This window comes from Diplotaxodon limnothrissa, linkage group LG1 (genome assembly GCF_057381915.1).
Source record: "Diplotaxodon limnothrissa isolate DT_005_m linkage group LG1, D_limnothrissa_male_GT1.1, whole genome shotgun sequence".
In the NCBI taxonomy this organism is placed as follows: domain Eukaryota; kingdom Metazoa; phylum Chordata; class Actinopteri; order Cichliformes; family Cichlidae; genus Diplotaxodon; species Diplotaxodon limnothrissa.
Window position 1 is genome coordinate 14,844,465 of NC_140596.1, and position 18,577 is coordinate 14,863,041.

At 38.6% G+C, this 18,577-nt stretch overlaps 1 protein-coding gene across 3 annotated transcripts in view; it reads left to right on the forward strand.

Moving 5' to 3' along the window:
- Positions 1-18,577, forward strand: part of esrrga (estrogen-related receptor gamma a) — a 161,979-nt gene that overhangs the window by 49,115 nt on the left and 94,287 nt on the right. For 2 of the 3 annotated variants that reach the window (XM_085369354.1, XM_085369276.1), the window contains exon 3: positions 1,039-1,118. The gene's annotated coding sequence lies outside the window, so the exon portion shown is untranslated. Of the gene's footprint in view, positions 1-1,038; positions 1,133-18,577 lie in introns of all 3 variants that reach the window. The other variant, XM_085369432.1, reaches the window with a different exon arrangement.

Here is an 18,577-nt window from a genome sequence, read left to right on the forward strand (position 1 = left end):
TATATATATATATATATATATATATATGTGTGTGTGTATATATATGTGTGTGTGTATATATATGTGTGTGTATATATATATATGTGTGTGTATATATATATATGTGTGTGTATATATATATATGTATATATATATATATATGTATGTGTGTGTGTGTGTGTGTGTGTGTGTATCCAATGTAAACGATTCTGGCAAGCAATAAACATTGGAAAGTTGTTATACCATGATGTTAGAATGATTTGTTTGTTTATATTGGCAATGAACAGGTAATTTGGTTAATTATTTTCTATTTTTGATTTAAATTCCTTTGTTTGCCAGAAAGGTGAGGAAAAAGTTTTACCAGGAAATCTTTTTATCCTGAGTAAGCGTATGTTCAAGGTTTACACTTTTTTGTAGTTAATTTACTGGATACAGCTTGTTATGGAAATATCTAAATTTATGAAAAATAAACAGCAATGTTTTGTGCGGCAGTGCTTAATTTCTTAAGGCACAGTGGCACACACAATACACACACACACAAACCCTTCTCATACTAGACTCATATATACACTTAACACACACACACACTGAAGTAAAATGTTCCATCAAAGTACAAAAGTGGTGCGAGAAAAGGAGATGGAGAAAGAAAAAGGGAGAGGTCTGAGATCTGAGAGGAGAGGAGACGAGAACAATGGCTTTATGTCTTGACAAACACTTAGCCGAGGCCTTTAGACTAACACTTTGGAGCAGACATGTCTTCCTGCATACCAATAGCAAATACTGTCATTCCCCATCTAACTCAGAGGCTTTTGATGTTCTATTCACAGAGATAGAGAGAAGGGAGGTGAAGAAGGGGATATAGGTAGAGTGAGTGCAGTGAAAAGGAATGGGGGAAACATGACGGAATAAAAAAAGAGAAGGAAGGAAGGAATAGAGTTTGTTGAATTAGATAAGAGGGCCTATGATATTGCTCTCTAACAATTTCATGTTTTCTTTCTTTTCCCTTTGCTTTTCTCCTTCTGTCTCGCTGTCTCTTTTTACGTTTCGGATAATCTATAGATCATAGCAGTAAAAACAAGTTCCAAGTAGAAGGGAGAAAGAGGAAATGGAGAATACACAATGGATCCCCCTCCACGGTGGTATGTAATTTCATGTATGTAATTTTTAAGACTGTTCTGCTTATAATTTGCTTCTTTTTTGCTACTGTTTTCACATTAATTGTCCATCAATTTAGTGTCAACTTTTAAACATTTAAAAGCCGGTAGTTTGAATCGAGTTAAAGGTTTTCACATAACAGTGACATGCAAACGATCATGTCTGCACGCATATGCCATTTCCCTTACCAACTACATCTCTTATCTGCCAAAGTGCACAGACACTGGCAGGCACAAACAAACACACATACCCCACACACTTAATTACACACACATACACATGCATGCAACCTCCTCTGCAAGTTGATAAGTGTGTTAGGAGGCAGGGAGAAATTATTAATTATGAAGCTAATGGGCACCAGGCTGAGTTCTGCTTCATTAAGCTTTAACGGTTTGTGTGTTAATGTTTGTGTTTGTAAATGTGTGCATGAAAAAGTGAAGAAACTGATCTATATCAGAAATTGTATCAAACCTACAGTAGGTGGACAAAAGAGCTGTTTGTTTTATCATCATCAGTTGTATGTTGCTCGTATATGCTTATTTGTCATAGGTAATTGGAGACTTTGAGGTCTGAAAGAAGGACCTCAAAATACCCAAGATAATCAAGCTGGCATTTTGAGGCAGCTCTAAATCTATCAGTAAAACCAACCACCATAACCATGCCACACATTAGTAAAAGGGTGCCAACCAATATGTTGCCATGCAGTGTTTGCACGTGTCCTGCAGTTGTAGTACAACTTTGCTTGCACCCAGTGTTGATTGTATTGCAGTTTGCTCCCATTCTGTTGCTTGGAGGGTTGTGCTGGCTACAGTATGATAAGTAAAACCAGCATTGACGTTAATCTGTCTCACTCCCACAAGAAAAGACAGATAAGAGTGGGGGAGAGGAGCGGAGGGAGGGTGAGACAGTGGAAAGAAATTTTGTCGTGTTGAAGCTGAAGTTGAGTATGAATTGAAAGGCATGAGTCAAACTCCCCGTATCCTTGTGTGACAGCGTATGGCTGTCACATAACCATATGCTGTGATTTTTGCGTGTCTGGACACGTGTGTTTCCGTATAAATAGCTCTGATGGTAACATAAGCAGGGACCCGGGCTCAGTGGTTTTTCCCATTGATTAGATGGCTGGCTAATGCACAATCATCACCACCACTCATGCACATACACAGTAACACACACACACAAACTACTTTATTGCACTAATGAGACTTGGTTAAGACCCCCTAGGAGCAACCAACAACCACTTTACCCCTGAGAGAGACATTGGGTGTGAGAGAAAGAAGGAGTGACTAAAAAACAGCTAAAAAGCAGAGGAAGAGTAAGGCAGATATAAAGAGCATGGAGGAAAAAGAACAAGATAGAAAAATGAAAGGACAAAGCATGACAGTATAAAAGCCATCCTGCCTTAATTTTTGTCTCAGTGTGTGTGTGTATATGTGTGTACGTGGTTAAGATGTCCCTGAGGGGTGTCCTCTTGCTGTCAATGTGTGTATCCCCATGTCTGGGTGTATGTGTGCGCTAGAATTACCCAGAATGCTTTAGCAATTGACTGGCTGGCTAATGGCGGTCTCTGTTTTCCTCTGATGGTCATTGACTAGGCCTTCTCATCAATACCTGTTTTTACAGCTATTCTAGTGATGTGTGTGTCTCTGTGTGTAGTAATTGTGGTTGTGTGGTTGTGCATGCTACTTATGAAAGAAATTACCCTTACTTGGGAACTCGTGAGTTTCATAAAAGCACCACTTATGCCGCTTCTTCACATGTCTCTTGTTTGCTTTACCCTTGATAGATCGTGTCTATTTTTTAAGACCTTGTACAGACAGTGTTTGTGGAGATTAATACCATTTTATTGCAATGTTTGTTTTGAGAATCATAATTTTGAGACATAAATTTGAACTGATTGCAGATACTTGGTGTGAATTAGGTTTCTCAGAGGAAATTCTGTGTTGTAAGATTTAGCACCATTCCTCGATTTGCCAACATACACCACTGCTTGTTTTCAGCCTAAAATTTGATTTGATAAAACTGTACATTTTTTTCCCACTCTTGGCTTTTTAGCCCTTGTTTTACAAGGTTAATGCGCCAGCAACACATGTGGTATGAAGGACAACTTGTGGCTTTCAACCAGGGAGGAAGTAATGGAAGTTCTTTCAGGAAAAACAGGATGGATTTTCTATCTTTAAGTTTGTTCCAGGATGTATGAATGAAGTATCATTTAAGAAGTTTAGATAGTGGCTCCTAATAAATGTCTTTTTAATCTAATTTTCTTTTATAGTTTTATTATTTCACTATATTTTATTTGTATGATAAAGCACAACTTTAGTGTTTCATCGTTTTTATTTTATTTTTTATTAAAAAAATCTTTATCTGTTTTTATTTATTTATTCATGTACATGATTGGTTGTGTTTATTTTTATTTGTATATATGATATTTAAACTCTGATGATGAGCATGACGATGAAGGCCACAAGCTGAAATGCACAATTAAACAAAGCGTTGCTGAAGCTTTAACTTCATCAGACTCTATACTTTTCTCCATGCATCTTGGAAGTAGGTGAAGTTGTTCCAGAAACCTCCACTCTGCCCTTTTTAAGGCAAGGTGCATCTGCTCTAATTACTCCTTGAAATCCTTAATAATAAAGTAGACATATGAGAGCTGCTGGGAAGTAGTGCTTGACTTTGATAAATAAATATTTAGGAGTTACCAATATAAAAAAGTTGTGGCCTCCAGACGCTTTTCATAGTGTTTTGAATAAAGATACATATATCAGTATGCACAATACTCTCCTCTGTTCTCGTTTCCTCCCCCATAGTTCCCCTACCTGTGGGTTTTCTCCTCCTATTGTTCTCCCTTCAGTTTGGAAAGGATTTGGTCTCACAGACACACAGCAAGACTATCACCACTCCACCCAGGAGACCACTCATCTCTCCCTTCAACTCTCCCACTTCCCCCCCACCTTCTTTTCCTCCCTCTATCCATCCATCTTTCCATCCATTGATTGCCACTATTCCTGGACTCCTGTCATCCCACTCTTAGTTCAACTCAAGTTTCCCTTCCCTTCCCACCACTCAGCTGTGTGTGTGTGTCCTAACCTCTGCATTTCATCCTGTTTTTTTGGCTGTCACAATTGATCAAGTATAAAATCTGCACTTGCATAGTAGTAAAAGAAAATACTTACACTTACTTTCCATTAATGATAGAGCAGGACAGTAATTTATTAAAATCAGTGAGTGATCTTTTTTTTGACATGATTGGATGACTTGGAACACAGTCACTATGTTGTTCTTTCTTTGAAATGTGACTCAATTCCACGCTCATTAGGAGCAACAGACTTCTTACTGCCTAGTCACCTCTAAGTGGCCCAAGTATTGACCATCTATAAGAAATGGTCAATTCTATGAGAAAAGCTGAGCTGATCAATAGGCTGATTACCCTGGTAAGAGCGGAGCTCTCAGCTCATTCATTCAGTCATTCTGTCATTAAATTAATCATTCATTTTATTAATACAGATTTTTATGTAATGGATTCTTTTTGAAATGTTTATTTGCTCTTTTTAGGCTATTAGAGGCACAGATTGGAAAGATGACAGAATAAGGAGATAGATGGTTGGGAAACACAACACATGAGTAGGATCCCCAACAAGACTCAAGGAAGTCAGTTCCAAGAGTCCAGCATCTTAAACCCTTTGGCCCCCACTGTGCCAACCATAATTTTTGTGCTTGGCACAGTCAGACAGAGACACACTTAAATATAAAAGGAAGCATATGTATCATTTATTCACACATACTCATCTCCCTCTCTCACTTTCTCCAGTTCTCTTCATTTGGCACTTCCTAATGTGTGGAGGAATTTTCGAGCATCATGTTATTTCTGAATAGAATTGTGAGTCCTGAATGGATATTCATCAGTCAGAAAACTACAAATGTCTATTTCACAATCCCAGCCTTTGTCAGTTTGAATGTGACTGACAGTGGTGGATGGGTGAGTAGTGCAGATTTTGGATTGTTCTTGCCCAGTTAAAATTTTCTCCTTTTTTTTTCATCCTTCTATGTTCAATGTAAGGTAAAGTGTTCTCAGTAGCTTTTCTGATTGCTGTTAGACAAGTGTTTGGTGATGTTAACAGGTGGTATAAACAGATGACAGATTTTTGAAAGGATAGCATCCTCAGATGCCACTTCGATCTGGCAAGGAATAATAACAGTCGTGATGGATAGCAGCGCTTCCTTAGAGTAGGTTCTGCTGGCCATAGATTAGCACAGCAAAATACTTTTTTTTGCATCAGAAGTAAACAAACCTAGGGTTGAGTTATTGAAAAGTGAACACGATGGGTCAGATTTACTAAATGGTGCAACATAATATGTCAACACAATCACCAAGTTAGTTTTACAGGTGACTTACAAATTTTGTGCTTTTTTCTACATACAGGCACAGTCAGTTAATTTCAGTATGACATGCCAAACCTTCCAAACGTACAAGTGTTACAAACTAAGAAAATGTATTGACAAGCAGGACTGGCTTAACCTGTTAACAGCAAAGAAATATAGGTCATAGCAGTATATGCTGAATGTAGGCCAACTGTTTGGCAGAAAGAATTATTATAATTGAAACAGGATTCTATAATTGTAGCACTGTAAGCTATTCACACCCTTTTAACTTGTTTGACAGATGAATAATACTTACATTCCTTCTAAAAAAGTCCATGGGATGTGGGAAAGTAAGTAAAAAGTGTTGAAAAAACAAAGAAGTTATGGAGACAAAAATTGTTAAAGTTGTTTGGTTTTTTATTAAACTGAAATACACAGGGAAGCCACTATCAAAGGAAAGAAAACATAATACAACTGAAAAAATGGTCACTAAACAAAACAAAGTTAAAAAGGTTCTCACACAGAGAAAGGGTACCACACACAAGTTCACAAGCTGCATCACAAAGGCTCACTGGACTGTATGTGGCCTTAAGTACTCTGGCTTAATTGCTAGAGTAGAGTAGAGTTAGCTGTGCAAAAAAGGCTGCACCTAAGGGGACATGGCAAGATACAACCATACATATCTCACATCTGGTCAAAGTGTATGCAGCTGAATTTGTGTAGGTTCACCTGTGTGCACTGTCCATGGTCCTGAAATTATAACAGAATGAAATGATATTAAGAAAGTGTGTTTTTAAAATGTAGACATGTAATTGTATTGATCACAACAAAACCATATGGCACCTTAAAACTATCCAATCAATTCAGAGGATAAAAAACTGTTTTACCCATCAGGTAAAACATCAGGCATTGGCAGTCTTAATAAAGGCTGCCAATGCCTGATGTCCATCCAGACATTTCACTTTGCACAACCTGACACCAAAAATTGAAGACATGGAAGAAATTTTGTTGCCGTTGTTATTGGATGAATCCTTTTTGTTAGAGATTCTAGGTCATCTCTGAGTTAATTGAGCAAGTTTAGAATTCTGAGGCTTGGTAATTTATACTTTTTATCACATTATTTTCTGGCGTTCCAAACAAATTAAATGAACATTACAGTTGCTCTTAAATCTGCAATCCCCCATCTGCACAGCAAAAACTAAACTGTTAAGCACATAAGACTTGCTTTTTTTTTGTCTTAAATAGTGTTACCGTTAACAGTTAATTGTGTGTCACAAATGTTAGTATATCTGTTTGCTAGCTTAATTTTTATATTCCCCTCCCTGCATTGTGGGTATTGAGAAAAACACTCCCAGAAATGCATATGTAAGAGAGTCGGTTACAAAAAATCTCTGAGTTACCACCTCTGACATCTTTTCAATTTGCTCGCTGTAATAAAGGCCAGCAGTTTTTGTTTTGTTTTTTTTAAAAAACCAAAACCCTATTTGGAGCAGCACAACACATTCATATGGCGCGAAGTTCACAACCTGATAAGGTGGCTTATATAAGAGGAATGTTAGTTAGCCTGTGTTCACATCAAAGTACTGATGTTGTCTATCCGGTTGTTCAGTCTGACGTCACTAGCCGTGTCTGGGCCTAAACTCTGCTGCAGGTCCATATATCAAACGATCACTATGGCATTACTGAAAGTTGAAAACTGTCTAAAGTCTTTCATCTTTAATAAAATGATCAGCGTTCTGCTCTACCAGGTGTAACAATTGAGTTTAACATCCAGGCATCCATGAAAACGGAATTTATGACATTTAACGAAATTAGAAGTTAGCAGGAAGTTAGCTCGCTAGCTTCTATCTAAATACAATATAGCATGTCCTGACTGCGGGGTTTTGGAAACAAATTCAAACGTACAGCTCTGTTATCACTTCCAACATAAATGAAGACAGAAAACTAAACAGCAGTGACGTTTGTAGGGTTACTGAAGTTTGGCTAGCTGGTATATAATGATGTGCTAAGTGACCGCTTGCGACACAGCTATGTTAGCATATCATAAACAAGCTAACTTTTTTTCCACTCGATAAAAGTTAACGTGAGTGTTCTCGGTGGTCAGGAACAAATGTAATCGCATGGCAGGATGCTGTAAAAGGACCAAACTTCAGCCAGGAGAACAACTGAGATAATCCATCCACAATACGAGGTTAGTCATTCATATACTGCTGCATGGGCTGGGCTGTAGTTACATCCTAAGGTTTTAAAAACTGAGCTTAAATAAATGATTAGCGGTAATAAAAGCCGAGGGAGGTCAACAGTGATCACTGACTGTTTTAGGAGCTTTTTGAGATTAAATAGAAGAAAATACATAACATTAAAGATGTTAACAACACAAAAGCCATATTAAACGCAGACTACTTTAGGCCCGGAAGTAGGATTCGTCACGTCAACCCTAACACAGTGTTAGAAAATGAGAAAAGTTGATACATTTTCCGTAAACTTAAAATGGTGCATTTGAGGTGTAAGTATTATTATAGTTCCTGAACTGCACGTACCTTGAATGGCATCTGAATCCATGACTGATGCTTGAATGCCTTGGCCAGTTCAAATTCTACTTGCAGCAACTTAGGATGGTAGGCAGAGTCAGACTCACAGACAATAGCTTTTTGTATCTGCATAAAATGTGATTAGCCACTTACAATCATGAGAAGATATGAAGAAAGCACTTTCCACATGTATTAAGGGTGGAAATAAGCATGTGGTCACTAATGAAGGATGGGGTATACTGTAGATGCTAATATCCAATATTCATAGAGATAGGAAGAAGCATGCGCAAAAAGTATGGTGCCTTTTACAACCCATCACCTGAACAAGTTTAGGGCAAATGAGAAGAAAAGTCTTTTAAATCCATGAAGGGGATGGCGAGTCAAGGTGGGCTGTTTTTGTTGTTGTTGTATATGTTCAGACTGAGACTGTGATAGGGATATACCTGTTCAAGTATTTCCCCTCAACCGTAAAAGGTTGATGAGGTATGTTTGTCACTGTGCTGGACGGGTGGGCAAGTTGGTTTGGATAACCAAATTTGTGAATGCGATCTGAGAATGAGGCAACGTCGGAGTATCAAATTAGTATCATACATGCATCTACTAAAAATGTCAGACAAGTTTGAATCTCAGTGTCTCTGACCTCAAGGTCAAGGTCAGGAGTCAAGTCAAAAATCTTATGAGTGCAATAACTTGAGAATGAGGTGATGTAGGATTTTGAAATTGATACCAATGTCTAACTCTACTGAAACATGGTTTGTCTACTTATAATAAAAATGTACCAAATTAATACATCCAAATATTAGACTGAATTAGTGTGTTGCAATTAAGTTTTGTTTTTTTAAATCGATCTGCCCACTACAGTTCAGTGTCTCAGGCACAAACGGAATAGCTGGGCTGGGTATGTGCAGACAATATCAAGAGCAACTAACATAGGCTATAGCAGTGAACAGCATAGAATCTGCTGTTTGTCAACCTTGTTCACACATAACTGTGAATGATCTACTGTGCTTACTCTAAATAGTGCACAGAAATGCTGCCAGTCTTATAATACACTAGCAGAACCCCTGAGTAACTGTCATTGAGAGGTTTCATGTTACTGGGTCTATTTGTTTTTCTTGTTAACATGAAGGCGAAGTGTTTTGGCAAGCACAGGGTGAAGGGACAGAGAGGACACAGATATGGTTGGTAGCAGCAATATTGAGAGAATGGAAGCTGTGGGGTCTTTTTTTATTTGTTTATATTGTTGTTTTACTTTGAAAGAAGTGGGAACGACCGTAATTTGCTCACTTTAAAGGTACTTCTTGCTTTTTATCTGGTCCTAAACTAAACCATTTGAATTCTAATACATGGTGTGCCTTCTACAAACCACGTTCCTTCATAATCTTACTTGTTTTACACGTGCTGCCTGATTTTACATGTGCCTGAACTCGGGCGAGTGAGGGAATTTGTTTTAGAAGTCTGGTAATTAGAGAGAGAGTGGCTGCCACAGTTGATTAATGCACACACAGAATGTGTGTAACATTTTTTTGAGACACTTTTTACTGGGGCCATGGACCATGGAGAAAGAGAGACAGAGGAACTAGAAAAAAAGGGATCGCCCTGTTAATTTCATTATTTTATTTTAGTGTGTGTGTGTGTGTGTGTGTGTGTGTGTGTGTGTGTGTGTGTGTGTGTGTGTGCCTGCACAAACTTACTCAGTGTTGCTGTTAAAATAGAAAAAATATACCTAAAAGTACAAATATCATCTGTTTGAAAGGACACAAAGACAACAAGCAGTACACAGTAAAATTCAATGCAGTTGCCTGTAAATGCTGTAAGATAAAGTGCTCTAGAGGGATTTTTAACTGTGCAGTGCACAGCTGAAGTCTCCTGTTTCTAAAGCATATCAGAACGAACCTATTGTGATTTATTGCCTTAATTGATTTAATGTATTATTCGTTATAAATGAACTGATTTATTGCCTAAAAAAATAAAATTTTAGTGTTCAGTATTATTTAGGGAATGTTTAAAGTGTGGGTGAAGATGGTGGTGTGATTATGTCTTATATATGTATTACAACATGCAGTGTGTGGAGAATGTAGGACAAACACTGCATCATTAACAGACCAATATGTAAAACCTAACAAAAAGGAGAGTGTTAATGCTCTAAATATTCCATGTCATTGGACCAAGTCCTCTGTGCCTGTATTAGTTTCCATGTATTTGTGCTCAAGCACTAGACTGAATGCACTTCCACATACCTCTATGGAAATTAAGTCATACACACATATAGTGGGACAATCAGGTCATTCCAAGGTAAAGGGACTTAGATAAAGTGAAATATTCATACTTTAGATATAGTGTGTGTGTGTGTGTGTGTGTGTGTGTGTGTGTGTGTGTGTGTGTGTGTGTGTACGCGTGCACACGCATCAAGCTCATGACTGCTACAAGCAGTTCTTTTTAATTGAGGTCCTGACGCCTCAAGCAAAACGCTTAGGAGAAAGATAAAACCTGCAGAGTGGTAAGTGCAAGCCTATACCGACAGACATACAGAAAAACACAAACATGCAGATAAACACAACAATGCTGACCTTTATAAGTAAATAAAAAAGTTGGATATCAAGCAGTACTGATAATGAAGCAGGCCACTTGCTGCCTACTAACTGTGATAACAATTAATGTTGGTTAATAATTGCTTTTCTTATGACTGCTCAGGATAAGGATAGTTTTTGCCAAAACCTTTCAAGTTTTGGAGAAGAACATAATTTAAATGACATTGTACAGGCTCAAGGTGAACAAAAGACCGACGTGTAACAGTTTGCTGCTGTTTAGGCCAAAATTGCAGACTCTAGATAATTTGTTTTATTCTTCTTCCTTTTCGCTTGTATAGCCCGACCTGTCTTTGGTCCCTCTCCTCACTTAGTGTGAGGAATGAATGAGAAGAAACTTGTTGAAGTTGAGAAATATCTTGACCGCAACTGTATGACCCGTTAGCACTTCATTAAAAAGGCAAGAGCAAAACAGATTTTGCCTGCTGAGGTATATCTCTGGAGATTGGCTTTTGAGGTGAACAATCAGCTTGGTACTTGGTGTCCACACATAGTTTTAAACTGTGTGTGGACACCAAGTGATGTGGACAGTGATGTGTGTGTGTGATGTGGACATCATTTCAACACTTTGTTGTTAAAATGATAGAAATTGTTTATTGTTCATGCAGTGTTTTTCATTACTGCTAGAAATTTAACCCAGTGATTTCTGTTATGCATTTATATTTTAGACATGGCGACTAAAACTAAAGCTTAATCTCATGCTGAATCAGAGCAGTGATGAAACATGTTTTACTGTATTTTCTTGTTGTAACAGATCACACCTAGCTATTCATGATTACTGGATTTCTGTTCTAATAGGAAAATAAATTCAATGTGCTTAACACAGAAAATAAAAACAAAAAATCATGCGCACACACACGCATACACACACACACACACACACACACACACACACACACACACACACACACACATCTGTTGAGTGTAGGCCTGTATGAACAAAAAGGTTTTGAATTTGTTTGTGAATGTCTCCACAGATATAATTGATCTCAGGTCAGCAGGCGGCTTGTTGAAATGAAAAAGATCACAGTAACTGAAGGCACCCTGAGCACATTTGGATGTGATTCCTAGGACCTAACTGCATTACGAACTGTCACTTTATTAATTATGTAACTACAGGTCAGCATAACTTACAGTTCAGGAGCAAAAAATGATTTAAGCTCTGTTGGCGTAGTTTCGATACGTGCAAGTCTCAACAGAGGTCAGTGATTACACAAAAAACACTTTGCATGCTATCAACTATAGATATTACATGTTTGACTAAAGATATTTTAACACTCATTTTTACGTACTGTGCCTCTATGCCTTGGACTCTTTCTTTGTCTTACATGCACAGGAGTTTGTGTGCAAATAATTTGCGTTATCTGTGGATAGTGGTTAAAAGCCTTGGAAGGAAACATCTATTGTTTTCTTCAGAGATCTCAATATTGACTTTCACTAAATTGTTTATTTAAGAGAACACATGATAGCACGAGATAACACGTTCACTTGCTGCACAGGTTACACAATTGGCACGAGGCATGCAAGGTTGTCGTGTGCCAGATGTGTGTATGGTTTTGGGTTTTTTTATCTTTTTAAGCATTATTTTTTAGAATATGTCTTCATATTTACATAGATAAATGTGTTTTGGATTTTGTTTTTATATAATCCCCTGCAGTCTATTAGTTTCCTGTTTTTAAAACAGTGATTATTTTACTAGGTCTGTGGTGTTCTGTGCTCTTTAGTAGCTTCGATAACGAGCATCTGAACTTCATCAAGACTTTTCTCTGTCTCTCAGTCTTTCTCTATCCCGCTCTTAATTTATTTCCCTTTTTCCAGAAGCTATTGCACTGCAAAAATTAATGTGTGGAAACACTGATATAGCGACATTCTTTGTGCATGTACAGTGATTCTCAAGACCCCAGAAATGTATTCATAGCACCTTACCAAAGCAGTAGTTTAAAATGATTTGATTTAAAGATGTTATACATTTATCTCATATAATTCATATTTTCAGTGTATCTACTAGAACCCATAGAGATCATACAAGGCCAAAAGGTACTGCAGCGCCTCCTGAGTCTTAATTCGCCCTCTTCTCACCCTAAATTAATTTCTGGATGCATTAAAGGTTTTGTTAATTCCTGTCTTTCGTTTGTACAACCCCCTCTTTCCTTTTCTTTTCTTTGTTCCACTCACAGTCACCCTACATATCTAATTATCTCCCATTGCGAAACGTATATGTTTTCTTCTCACAATTTCAAACTTTGATTTCTTCTATTTCGGACGAGCAGCCATTGCACTGAAAACTTGTGTGACAAATTAAGGGGTGTTGTAGTGTTCTGATCTTAGCAACTAAACAAGAGCACCAAGGATGAGGAGAGAGTTGTTCCCCTCCCTCTCCACTTTCCACCCTTCTAATCCCCTAAAAGCACTTACGAGATTGGCGCTGCCCGCCTGCCTCTTCCTGCTCGCCTACCCCGTTGGTTGAAACAGCAGCTGATTGGAGGAATCGAGGCTCCTAATTGGATCATGAGGGTGTGATGCAGGCGACAGCAGCCACATTATGGGAAGCTGACTTTGTGCAGCGTAACCCTGCCAGGATGACCCTTTTCTTGTGTATGAAGGTGTGTGTATGTGTGTGTTTGTGTACAAACTGACCCCAATGTGACTAAGAGCCTCCTTTCATCAAGGCAGACTGGCTGAGGCTGCAGGAGAGGGTAGATTGATGAACAGAAGATAGAAAAGTAGAAGAGAGTGAAAGGAGGAGAAAATTAGGTAAAACTAAAAAGAGAAAATAGGTAACAAAAAAGGGAAGAAAGCAGGAGAGAAGGTGAAGCTGTTAGCACTGTATTAAGGGCACCACACTTCAGTTTTCCCTTTTTACAAATTTTTATTCCCTTTCTGACAGTAGGGGGTAAGGTAGGATTGATGACATGATGCAGTGAATTAATCCCCCTGAACTTTGTGCCTGTGCTCTGTGTGTGTCTTTCACTGTGTGTGTCTTGGTGTCTTTCACTTTGGTGCAAAGTGACTGTGTTGTCCGTTACGGTGTAAATTGATAGCGTCACTGCTCTTTGCCGCATTATGGGGAGCGTGGAGCTGTACATTCAGTTTCCTAACTGCATTCTATATCACACCATCATGCACACCTGATCCCACAGACCTAAATGATACACCAGGAAGGACTATCTCAAACATTTTCACCTGAAACCTTGCTGGTCTACTTCCTTTGTGTATTGCATACTGCATTTTTTCCTATTTAAAAACATCAATTAAAATACTGATGCTACTATGGTTACATTGAGTATTTTGTCTGTTTTTAGGTATCTCAAGTAATACTGAAACACGCTCACAAATATACACAGCAAAATTGTTATGGCATGGTGACATTTACTCATCATGCTGCAAAGCCAAACAGTTCTTCAGGGCACTTCTCTAATGTGAAGTGTTATTTAGTAGACGTAAAATTTGAAACTGATTTCAAACAGTAGCCAAAATTCTGCTGTTAATATTGTTGTTTTGCTGTTTGTTTGTCAGTATGCTCTCTGTTAGCCAGCTCATCATAGTGCTTTTATACCTGTGTCTTCATGTGACCTTTTGTGCATGTATGGATGTTGGATTTCAAGTGAATGTGGATGCATGAGTGTGCTGTACTATGTTGTGAGTATCTGTGCAGTCATTTGGGTACGTGTGTTTGTGTGTGCATGTGTGTGCGCACGTGTCTGTAAGAACGTGTGTGTTTGTGACTGTGTACTATGTCAGCGAAGTGCCGTGGTACAGCGGGGGCGTCTGATCCCTCCACCTTTTAAGAACATCAGAGGGTGTGAAAAGCTCTGATTGCTCTAACCGCTCTCATTGGGACTCAAACCCTCGGCTTAGTTGTGCTTGAGCGAGTTCGGAGAGACAAGACAGGAAGAGGGGCATGTGTGTGTCTCTGTCAGGGAGGATGAGGGAAAGGGGAATGGGGAGAGATGGGGGACAGAAGAGAAAGGGTGGCAGTGAATTCGTTTGGAGGAGCAATGGAGACTTATAGAGGAAATCAGGTTTAAGAAGGGAAACACTGAGTAAACTGGCAAAATTTGGTATGAAACAGATATGGTAAGAGAAGATGAATGTTGAAATGAGACAGGGTAGAGAACAGAAGGAGGGATGAACTGAGAACTGTTGTACGTTAGTGAAGTCATTAGCAGGAGGAAAAAAAACAGAAGTCATGCTTGAATTATTTGGATTGATTGTTTTAAGCTGCTTATTAAGATGATGCTATTGTTTTCACTTACCTAATGATCACAGTAGCTTATTACCAGAGAGAAACACCCTGACAACTTTTTTTCTTCCAGTTTAAAAAAAAAAAGAAAGTACAATAATGATATAAGTGGGGAAAATAAAAAACAAAAACAACTGTTTAAGAAAAAGTTACACATGTTCACAAAGAGTCAAATGTGTCAAACCAGATGTCACATGCGGTCTACATTGAATTCAAGTTTTGGGATGGAAATCCTGATCAAATGTCTTTGGAGAGAGCACTGAATCTCTCCTGGTTATGACATTGTTGCTGTGTATTTTAAAATTTGCAGTAAAATACACCAAATCTGAATATTTCAGTTCACAACTTTTACTGAAATGATCACAAAAATATTATATGACCTAAAAAGGAACATAAGATTACGTTTATTGTGTTGTTTTTTCCCCCTATCGCATCAGGCTGAAAGCCACTGCCACTAGGCAGCACAGTTAACCGAATTTAAGCCTCAGTCATGATTTTGACTTAAAACAACGTGATTAAGCAATATTGAAAATGTGTGGTTCACCAATAGAATGCAAATCAAAAGCAAATGAAACACACCTTAAATAACCACCTGACCACAGTCAGGTGACAGTCACAGCTCTTCCTCGCATCACGCAGTTTGAAGAGCATGTCCCTCTAAGCGGATCATCATCGACTATATGGAAGGAAGTCAGATTTAGAGGTACTAACAAGGAATATGCATATCTGCATATCCATCAAACTCCCCAAAATGCACTAAAACCACCAAAGCAAATACCAGAGAGAAGTGTCTAAAAATGTTTGTCTAAGGGATCAGCTGGATTTAAGTGTGTAAAGAGGACCAAATTTTGATGCACAGATTTGTACATTAGCAGGAATGTCACACCACATGGACACGCCAATAAAAATATTTTTGTCACAAAACTCATGAATAATCTTGACAAATAATTGTGATCTCCGTGTTGATAATAATCATGATAATAACTTTGGCCATGATCGTGCAGCCTGGATTTTAAATATATTCTTTCCCCGGCGGCATATCCAAGGGCCCCAGTGTTCAAAACTTTATCATCTTTTTCATGCCTGATGTGTTTGAATCACTGTAAGTTGGTAAAATATTATTTAATAACAATATCTAATACAGTACATGTGTTGATTTCAATTCTGTCTCTCTGTTCCCCATCTCAGAAAAAAGGATTTTCAGTGTCTGCATAGTGTCTGCTATCATACACACACAGCGCACGTGTGAGCTTATGAGTTCTTAATGTCATCTAGGGGTTAAATGCAGTGTTGACTGTGTAGAGCAGAGTGCGGCACAAGACCTGCCAACTGATATCCACTGACATTCAACACATTAAGCCTTGCACACTATCTATGTGTGGTAAAAGTGCTGTTTATTCTCCTTTGCCAGCTGCTTAAGAATACAAGCAAGAAGCCTTTCCCTAACTGATATTTATTCTTCAGTGACCTTCAAGAGAAAAACATGCAGTGAAGGGAATGCAAGAAAAAAAAAAGTATAAGCACACATACACTTAAAAGTATAAACTCTGAAGATTCTCGTTGTGTTTCCTTCTTTCGCTCTTTTACTTTTCCCACACCCACATTTAGACAAAAACGTGTACTTACACATACTTCAAACACACCAGTACACTCCCAGCATTGCCCAGTAGATTTATATGTGACAATAGGGTCTTTGGGTCAGATATCCGGGGTAACCAGAGACCTGATCCCAGACATCAGGATTGTTTGAAAGTTCAGAGGTATAAGCCACACAATCTTACACATAATTTAACACACACATCTACTGGACAGAAAGCCTTAACTTTTTAATATATTGGAAATGGTTTAAATCGTGCAATTAAATAAAATATCACTGACAAGTGTACCGAAGATTTTATGAAGAAAACTAAGGAAAAATAGACAACACAATAGCAACATTTGTGGCTTGAAGAAAAAGAAGATACACACATGCATGCACATACATCAGGGTGGGGTCAGGTGTGGGGTTAGGCTGTGAGGGTCTCTAATAGGTTCCCCTGACACATGAAGTGTCAACACTAGAGACAGAGATGTCATCACACTCACACATGGGCACACCTAAATATAAAAACAAACACACACAGCCAGCCATAGCTGTGTGGCCAGATGCAATTCCATGCAAAAAAAATTAGTGTAACTTAATAAGATTACACAATAACTGTCATTATCCCAGCAGAATGAAACATAAACCCACTGTTACTCGTAGCCACTGCAGTTTATTCTTACACTTCTATATTTTACGCTTCCCTGATATGTTTTTTATCTTGTGAAATATAACAGCACAATCAGCTCTTACAGACTGAACTATGTTCTGTTTTGTTGTGTCTGTGTTTGTGTTTGTGCCAGTTTCTGTTTGTTTAGGACTGTGTATATTGCTGTACTTAGGACTGAATAATAAGTATGTTTTCAGAGTATGAATATGAGAACTTATGAATAGATATGTTAAGTGTCTGTTCGTTTCTGTGCGTGTGTATGACAGAGTATGAGTGTGTCCACATGTGCATGTGTCGTTATGGATTGCCACATTGTGGACTTGACAGGATCATAATTACAAGCAGTGATGAAATCTTCCAAGTGTTTTCTCCTTGCTCGCCTGTGTGTGCATGTGTGTGTAATATTTGTCATCCGTGGCAGCACGCTCCCTGTTAGCACACAGTAACCATGATCACACCTTCATCTTCCACTAATAGGACCACGACAGACAGATGGAGAGGAAAGGAAGATAGATAGATTGAGAAATAGATAGATCGAGAGATAGAAAAAAATATCCCCATCTTTGCTATATAAAATTTTCCAGTAGGGTTTCCCTCTTACAGAAACTCTTCCACTTTATTTGGTGTTCCTCTGAAAATGTATAGCAGTGAGTGAGATGTATTAAGTGTGTGTCAGACACGCACCCCTTCACCACATAAAGGCTTTTTCCCTCCCTTCATTGCCTTGTGATCCAACCCTACCTGCCACTGTGGTAAAATCACCATGAGGCAGAGAGGGGCTGGGGGGCAGAGGCGAGAAGAAGATGGAGGAAAGATGAGAGGAGTCAACAGAGAGGGGGTGAGTGAGAGGAGGAGAGAGAGATGGGAGGCGCTCAATTTGCCATCACGGGTGCAACGGGGCAGAAAGTATCCAAGAAAGAGGATGAGTATGTTTGTGTATGTTTGGGTGGGTGTGTGCATGTGTGAGAGAGAGAGAGCGAGACTGTGAGTGTTTATGCATTTATGCGTGTGTGAGTGTGTGTGTGTGTGTGTGTCTAACAAGGGAGAAAAGACAACTCATTTGAATGTCAGATACGGGGAAGCGTGGCGTGCAGGGAGGGAGGAATGAGGCGAGGAGGGATGAGAAGAATGAATATGGATTACTGGGATGAAGATTCTATTATTTTCTGCCCGTTTCTCTGATCTCTTTGTCGCAATGCTATAGGCTTGTGCGTGTGTGTGTGTGTTTGTGTGTGCCAGTGTGTGTGTTTGAAGTACGGAAGAGAAAGTACAGGTCTGCGACAGAGAGACTATATTTGCTTATGTGATGTGTTGATGTTTTGTAACAACACTAGCGTGAGTGAAAACATTTGTTTGACAATATGTGCGATGGACTTCAGGGTCTGAGTGTATATTTAAAGTGTGTGTGGGAGGGGAGTTGTTAGGTTTTGATGACTTGGAAATCAAGTTTTTGCCTTTTTTTGTGAA